The 8,193-nt window shown below is 34.4% G+C and overlaps 1 pseudogene; it reads left to right on the forward strand.

Annotated features, from left to right (window-relative positions):
* Positions 1-2,368: 2,368 nt before the first annotated feature.
* LOC126006046 (small ubiquitin-related modifier 1-like) lies at positions 2,369-2,789 on the forward strand (annotated as a pseudogene).
* Positions 2,790-8,193: the final 5,404 nt, after the last annotated feature.

Consider the following 8,193-nt stretch of genomic DNA (forward strand, 5'->3'; position numbering starts at 1 on the left):
GAAATTTATTTGGAATAATAAACACCTTCAAATAGCTAAAGCAATCCTTGGGAAAAGGAATATGAAAGGCATTACTTTACTCAATTTTAAACTGTATTACAAAGCAATAGTTATGAAACCATCATGGTAGTGGAATAAAGACATACCATCAGATCAGTGGAATATGATGTACTCAGAGAATATTCCCCAGACATACAAGCAACTAATTTTTGATAAAGGAGCAAGAAATCCTAGAGCAAGGAAAGCCTCTTCAACAAGTGGTATTGGCACAACTGGTTGGCTACTTGCAAAAAGCAAACTCAGATCCCCAGCTAACACCATGTATGAAGTCCAAATCCAAATGAATTAAAGACTTTGATATCAGCCCTGAAATCATAATGTATATAGAACAACATGTAGGCAAAACACTCCATGACATTGAGACTAAAGGTGTCTTTGAGGAGGAAACAGCTCTCTCGAACCAAGTGGTAGCAGAGATAAACGGATGGGAATATATTAAACTTAGAAGCTTCTGCAACTTAAAGAAAATATTGCTCAGGATACAAGAGCTACCCACTGAGTGGGAGAAACTATTCACCCAATACCCAACAGATAAGGGGCTAATATCCAAAATATACACGGCGCTGACAGAACTTTATAAGAAAAAATCATCTAATTCCATAAAAAATTGGGAGAAGAAATAGACACTTTGTCAAAGAGGAAATACAAATGGCCAAAAGGCACATAAAAATGCTCCACATCACTAATCATCAGGGAAAAGCAAATCAAAACAACTATGAGGTACCATCGCATGCCACAGAGATTGGCACACATCACAAAGATTGAGAACAAGCAGTGCTGGCGGGGATGTGGAAAGAAACTATTTCACTGCTGGTTGGAATGCCATCTAGTCCAACCTTTATGGAAAGCAATATGGAGATTCCTCCAAAACTGGAGATTGAGCTCCCATATGATCCACCTATACCACTCCTTGGGATTCTTTAGGAACACACAAATACAATACAAAAATCCCTTCCTCACACTTATATTCATTGCAACAATGTTTACAATAGCCATACTCTGGAAACAACTAAGATGCCCTTCAATAGATGAATGGCTAAAGAAACTGTGGTAAATATACACAATGGAATATTATGCAGCCATCAGGAGAGATGAAGTCATGAAATTTTCCTATACATGGATGTACATGGAATCTATTATGCTGAGTTAAATAAGACAGAGGGACAGAGATGCAGAATAGTCTCACTCATCTATGAGTTTTAAGAAAAATAAAAGACATTTTTGCAATTATTCTCAGAGACAAAATAGAGGAGGGCTGTAAGGTCCAGCTCACAACATGAAGCTCACCACAAAGAGTTAGAGAAATAACTACATTGAGAACTGTCATAACAATGTGAATGAATGAGGGAAGTAGAACGCCTGTCTTGAGTACATGCGGGTTTGGGGTAGAGTAGCGAAATTTGTGTCATTGGTGATGAAAATGTTGCACTAGTTAAGGGGGTTTCTTTACATGACTAAAACCCAACTACAATCCAGGTGTTTAAATAAAAAAGTATATAAAAATTCAGTCTGTTGAAATCAAAGCAATTATATATCATCTTATACATGTGAGAACAGTAGGCATACAAATGTGTGGAAAAGCCAGTTTGTTGGTTTTTGGTGAAAAATGAGTGTTCATCCATTGTTGTTATCTGGTTCAGCATCTATCAAAATAATATGGAGATTTTTCAATAAAAGTAGAAATAGAACTGCCATGTGATCTAGTGATACTGCTGTTTGGCATCTTCAAAACCCAAAAATAATAATTTGAAAAATATATATGCATACTTACGTTAATCACCATACTTAGTATAAATCTAAATGCTCAATTACAGATAAATAGATCAAGAAGTTATGGTTTATAGACACAGTGAAATATTATAGCTCTCTAAGATAAAACAATATTAAGCAATTTATAGCAATTTGAGAAAAGAGTTTGGGGATCTTTGGGAAAGGGAAGGGTGCACTGCTGATGGACATGGTGTTAGAATTGTGTGCATGAGAAACTATTATTAATATTATTAATAATATTATTATACTAATATTATTAATAGTATTGTAAATCATAGAATCTCAATGTGTAAAGTACTCAGGGTCTACTAGTCTGAGCTTAGGGGTCATGCATTGCTGGGGAGTAGGTTTAGGCTTTTTCCTTGTAAAGCATGCACTCAACTCATTGAGTTATCTCTCCAACTTCATTACACAAATTTTCTTGATACTGGTAGATTCAATAAAATACCAATTAGAGGCGCCGCCGTGTTGTGCTGTGGCCGGAGACGGTCTGCGCTGACGGAGCCCCAGCGAGGTCCTGCCTGCCCGAGGCTGCGGCCGTGCAGACAGCCCGGGGAGCCAGCGCCACCATGTCGGATCAGGAGGCAAAACCTTCAACTGAGGACTTGGGAGATAAGAAGGAAGGAGAATACATAAAACGCAAAGTTATTGGACAGGATAGCAGTGAGATTCATTTTAAAGTGAAAATGACCACACATCTCAAGAAACTTAAAGAATCTTACTGTCAAAGACAGGGAGTTCCAATGAATTAACTCAGGTTTCTCTTTGAAGGTCAGAGAATTGCTGATAACCACACTCCAAAAGAACTTGGAATGGAGGAAGAAGATGTGATTGAAGTTTATCAGGAACAAACAGGGGGTCACTCAAGGATTTAGATATTCTTTTTATTTTTTTCTTTATCCTCAATCCTTTTTTATTTTTAAAAATAGTTCTTTTGTAATGTGGTGTTCAAAAAAGAATTGAGAACAGGCACCCAGTCTCTTTAAAACATCTGGTAATTTGAATTCTAGTGCCCATTATTCATTATCATTTGTTTTCATTGTGCTGATTTTTGGTGATCAGACCTCAGCCCCTTGACATTGCTCTCCTTTTAGAAATGACGTGTGCACAGAGTAGCCATCTTTTGCAGGGACTGTGCATAAATAGGACTGACCAATGCGAGTGTCCGTAATGACTTTTCAATTGGCCCTGATGTTCTAGCATGTGATCGCTTCACTCCTGGACTATGACTTTCAGTGAGAGATGGAAGTTTTTCAGAACTGAACTGTGGAAAATGACCTTTCCTTAACTTGAAGCTACTTTTAAAATCTGAGGGTATGGACCAAAAAAAAAAAAAAATGAAGAGGAACAAGATCAGATTGGAAACGAAATAAATGACAGCTGTGATGAGAGTCATGACTAACTTCAAAGATGGTTTCACTGGAGAAAGCATTTTAAGATTAATGAGAAAAAAGCTTGTCAGAAGATCCCAGAAAAGTTCTTTCATTAGCAGTTAAAGCTATTCATACAGAAGTATATACAACTGAACACTGCTCTTTTTTTATTTTGTTTGTACTTTCTGGCCTGGGAGATGGGATTTAAATGGACATTGTCTGTACCAGCTTCATTAAAATAAACAAATATTTGTAAAAAAAAAACAATTAGAGTGCCATTATATTTGTATAATGTACATACTTATGTACATAAATATGTTTATGTATGTATATAAAATTTAATGAAATATATATGGGAAATTCAATGAAGTAAATATATCTGAAATTCAATGAAGTTTTTGTTATTCTAATAGATTAATATGTGTATATAAATGAATGTATTTGTATTTATGTCTATGTTAAAGGAAGTTAATATATTTTAATAATGGTTTGAGAATAATACTCAAAAACAATAGAAATAAGGTCAGGATCCATAGTACAAAGTTTGATACAAGGTTGAGTAGGTAGATGGAATGCAGCTAAAACAGAGAAGAGACCACTATAACAATAATAGTTGGAAATAATCACTGTGGGCAAGAACTACATACTTAGAGGTAAAGAGATATGATACCCTTTCAGTTGCAATATTGCTAAACACAGTGGCTAACAAGTAAATAAGAAAGAGAGAAGAAAATATCTGCCATGGCAGCAGACTGGAGGTGGGGACAAGAGAGAAACTATGGACATTGGTGGTGGGAAATGTACATTGGTGAAGAAATGGGTGTTGGAAGATTGTATGTCTTTAACTCAATCATGAACACATTTATGAATTTACATTAATTTAATAAAAAAGACTATTTTTAAAAATTTTTGATGAAAATGCATGGCACCAGGTATAGATAGGATACTCTTCAATAGAAATAATAGGTGGATTTGCTATACAGTATATTAAAATTTATTATATGTTTATAACATAATACCTATGAATATTTATTATGTTTATAATTTGTGTAATTAACTTAGAACACCTAAATTAATACATAAAACAACCTAGTAAAAATTAAATGAGAGTAAAAAGGCTCTAGCTCCCTTGATTGTCAATAGAAAGCTAAATTAATTGCCAACAATGTAAAATTTAGATATTCAGTAATTATCTTGATGACCATCAAATATAAAAACAGGTATTTCATTAGTAAACTTTTTAGTAATCATGGATCTATAAATTAAATATCACTGTATTTTCTCTAGCTAAACTGAGAAATTCTGGCAATTTAAAGTTTTGGGGGAGAATGTGACAACAGCATTTGTATTCATGCTCAGAAAGCAAAGTAGTAAATTGTCTAAGAGTATGGAATAGAATTAACATATTTATATTAAGTCATACTTTCAAATGGCAGGCATAAAAATGGGTCTCAGCTATCCACCATTATATCTATTTCTCTGACCACCACATCCCTAGTCATTTCTGCAAAAAATACTAAAGTCAAACACAGTCACCATGTTCGAACTGGGCTAGCTGGGCCAGCTCCATAGGCTCACTCTTTTCTAGGAAGAGATGTTGTAAATCAAGCCATGAGAAATCATGGTTGCACTGGACATGAACCAGCAAGCTAGCAATCTCAAGAGGAGCGAGCAAGGCAAGTCCCAGCCCTGCCAAAGCATGACTGCTGCATCCATCACCCATAGTTACCACTATATTTATTGCCCTGCCTCAGCAGTCCACTACTATTCTCTTTGGAGACATCAATCTGACCAAACTTCAGGTGTGCTGGTATTTAGGCTGATATCATCACAGCTTTTTTTTTTTTTTTTTTGAGCTAGTGTGGGCACCCTCCCCCGTATCTTTGTTCTTCTAACAGCTCTGGAAGCTGAGAACAAACACCATAAAAGAACAGTATTAGTAATAGTGCTTTGAATTCCTGGGCAACTTTTTTTTTTTTGATGCTGTCATCCCCATAGGAACACACCAGTTTAGATCATTTAATGTTTATAAACAAATGATGTAACAGAATGGACAGCTAACAAGAAGAGCATACTAACCTTCTGCATTGTATTATTGGCTTCTTTGGAGACACAATAATTTTCAAAAATTTGCGTTCCACTCTACTTTTTTCCTTTTTAAAATTTTTTTTCTTCTCTTCCTTTTTTCTATTTCTTTTAATAATGTTGCTCTCACTTATCTGTAAACAAATATATTATGATTAACTATGTCAAATAGTTGATGCATTTTCTTTAAATAAAGAAAAAATACAGATTTTTGGACTAGAGAGATAGTACAAGTAGAATACTTAGCTTTCATGCAACAAATCTGGGTTTCATCCCTATAATAATATATGTTAATTTTATAGTGTGAGCATATGTCATAACTGCACAGTTCTAGATGGTATAGTCTAGTAAAGTCCTTGCTATGTCCTATTGGGATAGCCAATACATACAGTTGTATGTGTATTAATATTTGTACTATAGTGCAAATAATTAATGACTTACTGATATTATGCTTTAAAAATTACTCCAATGGCTCTCTAAATTGGAAATCCTATCAATTCTTATTTTACAGACAAGGAAACTGAAACAAAGTAATAAAAATATGCATAATATTATACAGCTGAGAAATGGTAGAGATGTCACATAAAAGGTGAAGAATATAATGCTGGAACCCTTGATTATCACCATCATGCCTTTAGTAGTGTTTCATAAATACAGAGAAAATATATGCCATTAAGTTGCTTTGGTGTCTGAGAAATGGTATCGCTGGTAGAGTATTTGTTTTGCACACATCTGACCTGGCTTTGTTTCTTGGCACTCTAAATGGATCCTGAGACTGCTAGGAATAATCCTAGAGCACAGGGATAGGCCCTGAGCACCAACAGGTGTGGCCCTATAATTAAAGAATAAGAAAGTTGCTTTTGGTGCTCAATTCTGGAGTTGCCTATGTCATTCAATAGAGCACAATTTTTTTCTTTTTCTTTTTCTTTCTATCTTGCGACATTCTTTTTGAATAGTATCTTTTCTCTATAAAACAATTTTACTACACTAATAAAGAAGAATTTCCCTGTGCACAATTTACTTTGGATACATGTGTAATAGGAGAGTTATTTAAAATAATAAATGTTCTAATTACAAAATTAGCCTGGATAATTTATGAAGTCATGGTATTACTGATGATTAAATCTTAAGGTCAAGTTTAGGTCTGACTATTTAGAGACATTATATTTTATGACATCTGCTATTTCAGATATCTGATAGTAAAGTTGTTTCACATACTTCTAAGTGACTAATAGTGAGTGAAAATTAGTCTTCTGTGCTATAGTTTTTTAGAAATGTTCTCTTTAATGAGAACATTAATAGTAAAGTCTTCTGTTATTTATCAAGAACTTTAACCCCCATGTTCAATTACTCCTTGGCAGTTTGAAGGGATGTTATAAAATTTTGTGTAAGTATGAAGAGTATACCTTTAGTAACTGCAGCGGAAAATTTTCAATTAACTTTATTCTTTTAAATAAAAGTAAGGACAATAAGCAGAGGGAAAAACTTCATCAGTTCTTTCCTGGAACAAGAATTTTATTATTCTCAACATCTCTGATGTCCTGATTAATCTTGCCTTTTTGGCTTCTTAACCTTTATTTAATATGCATCCTTTTATAGTAAAACACTTAAAATTTGGGAATCATGAATTCAGAACTCATTTTATTTTAAGGCTGACAAATGGTTATTTTTGGCATTAATACAGAGAGCATGAAAAGCTTAGTTAAACAATTTGACCCACACCGTACAAATATCTGCAGTTTTTGTTACCATATTTGATAAAGCCATATTTTTTATTCAATTCACAAAGCTGTAAAGTGATAGAATCTTTTTTCATTTTCCTACAGAGCACTATACAGGCAACAGCATATTATTAGAAAAACAATGCATTTTCATGACAGCAAATTAAGATCCTCTAGCTTCCTAGAATAATGGTCTCTGGATGTCTGAGGTTTTGCTCAGACATCAAAGTTCAAGTCCAGGGGCCTTAGTGATAGCACAGCGGTAGAGTATTTGCCTTGCACACTACTGACCCAGTTCAGACCCGAGTTCAATCCTCATCCTCCCATATAGTTCCCAGAGCCTGCCAAGAGCAATTTCTGAGCACAAAGCCAAGAGTCACCCTGAGTGCCACTGGTGAGGCCCCAAAACCAAAAACAACGAAGTTCAGTCCCTTTGAGACTGCAAGTTTCTCTGTCATTGCAAAAAACAAAACTGTGTATTTCATAATTTTTTGTTGTAATTTCTTTTCTGTTTGTTTCATGCACCTTGTGCTTGAAGCTATTTTTATCTGTATTTATTTACTGTATCTGTAATGTGCTCTTGTTTGGGAGATAAACTGGATTGACTTCTTGTCTGTAGCTGGCAGAAGAAGTTTGGGATGGACTATCTTCCACTCTAACACTGTCCATCTGCTTTACATATTTCATGACCATGTGTCTTGAAATTTTCATCTCCTTTAGCTGATGTGGCTGCTTTACGCTTCCAAAAACTTACATAATGCTAAATCTTAGAACATTTACAAGTTGTCAGGGAACATTGACCCACCCACAAGTAATAATATTTTCCCTAATTTCTTTTTTCTTTTTAAACCTCAGAGTTTATTTCAGTTGAATTTTAAGAAACATCGTCATATTTATTCACAACTAGAATTTAGGGTTGGTGAAGAGAAGTTGTAAATACAATTTGGAAAGATACGATTTGCAATTTGCAAGATATTGACTTGCATTTTCTTTTTGAGCCAAAAGAAGCTAACATTTTTTATTGTTTCAACAGGGAGTAAAAAACTATCAAAGCTATCTTGAGAAATACTAACCTGACTACTGTGTTTTGGATGAGTAAAAAGAAGAGGGCTATAAAAAGTATTTGTTGTTATTGGATCAATTTTGGTGAGAAAGTTAGGAAATCACAAACTAAGCAAGTAGTA

The sequence above is a fragment of the Suncus etruscus genome, chromosome 4, assembly GCF_024139225.1.
Source record: "Suncus etruscus isolate mSunEtr1 chromosome 4, mSunEtr1.pri.cur, whole genome shotgun sequence".
Classification (NCBI taxonomy): Eukaryota; Metazoa; Chordata; class Mammalia; order Eulipotyphla; family Soricidae; genus Suncus; species Suncus etruscus.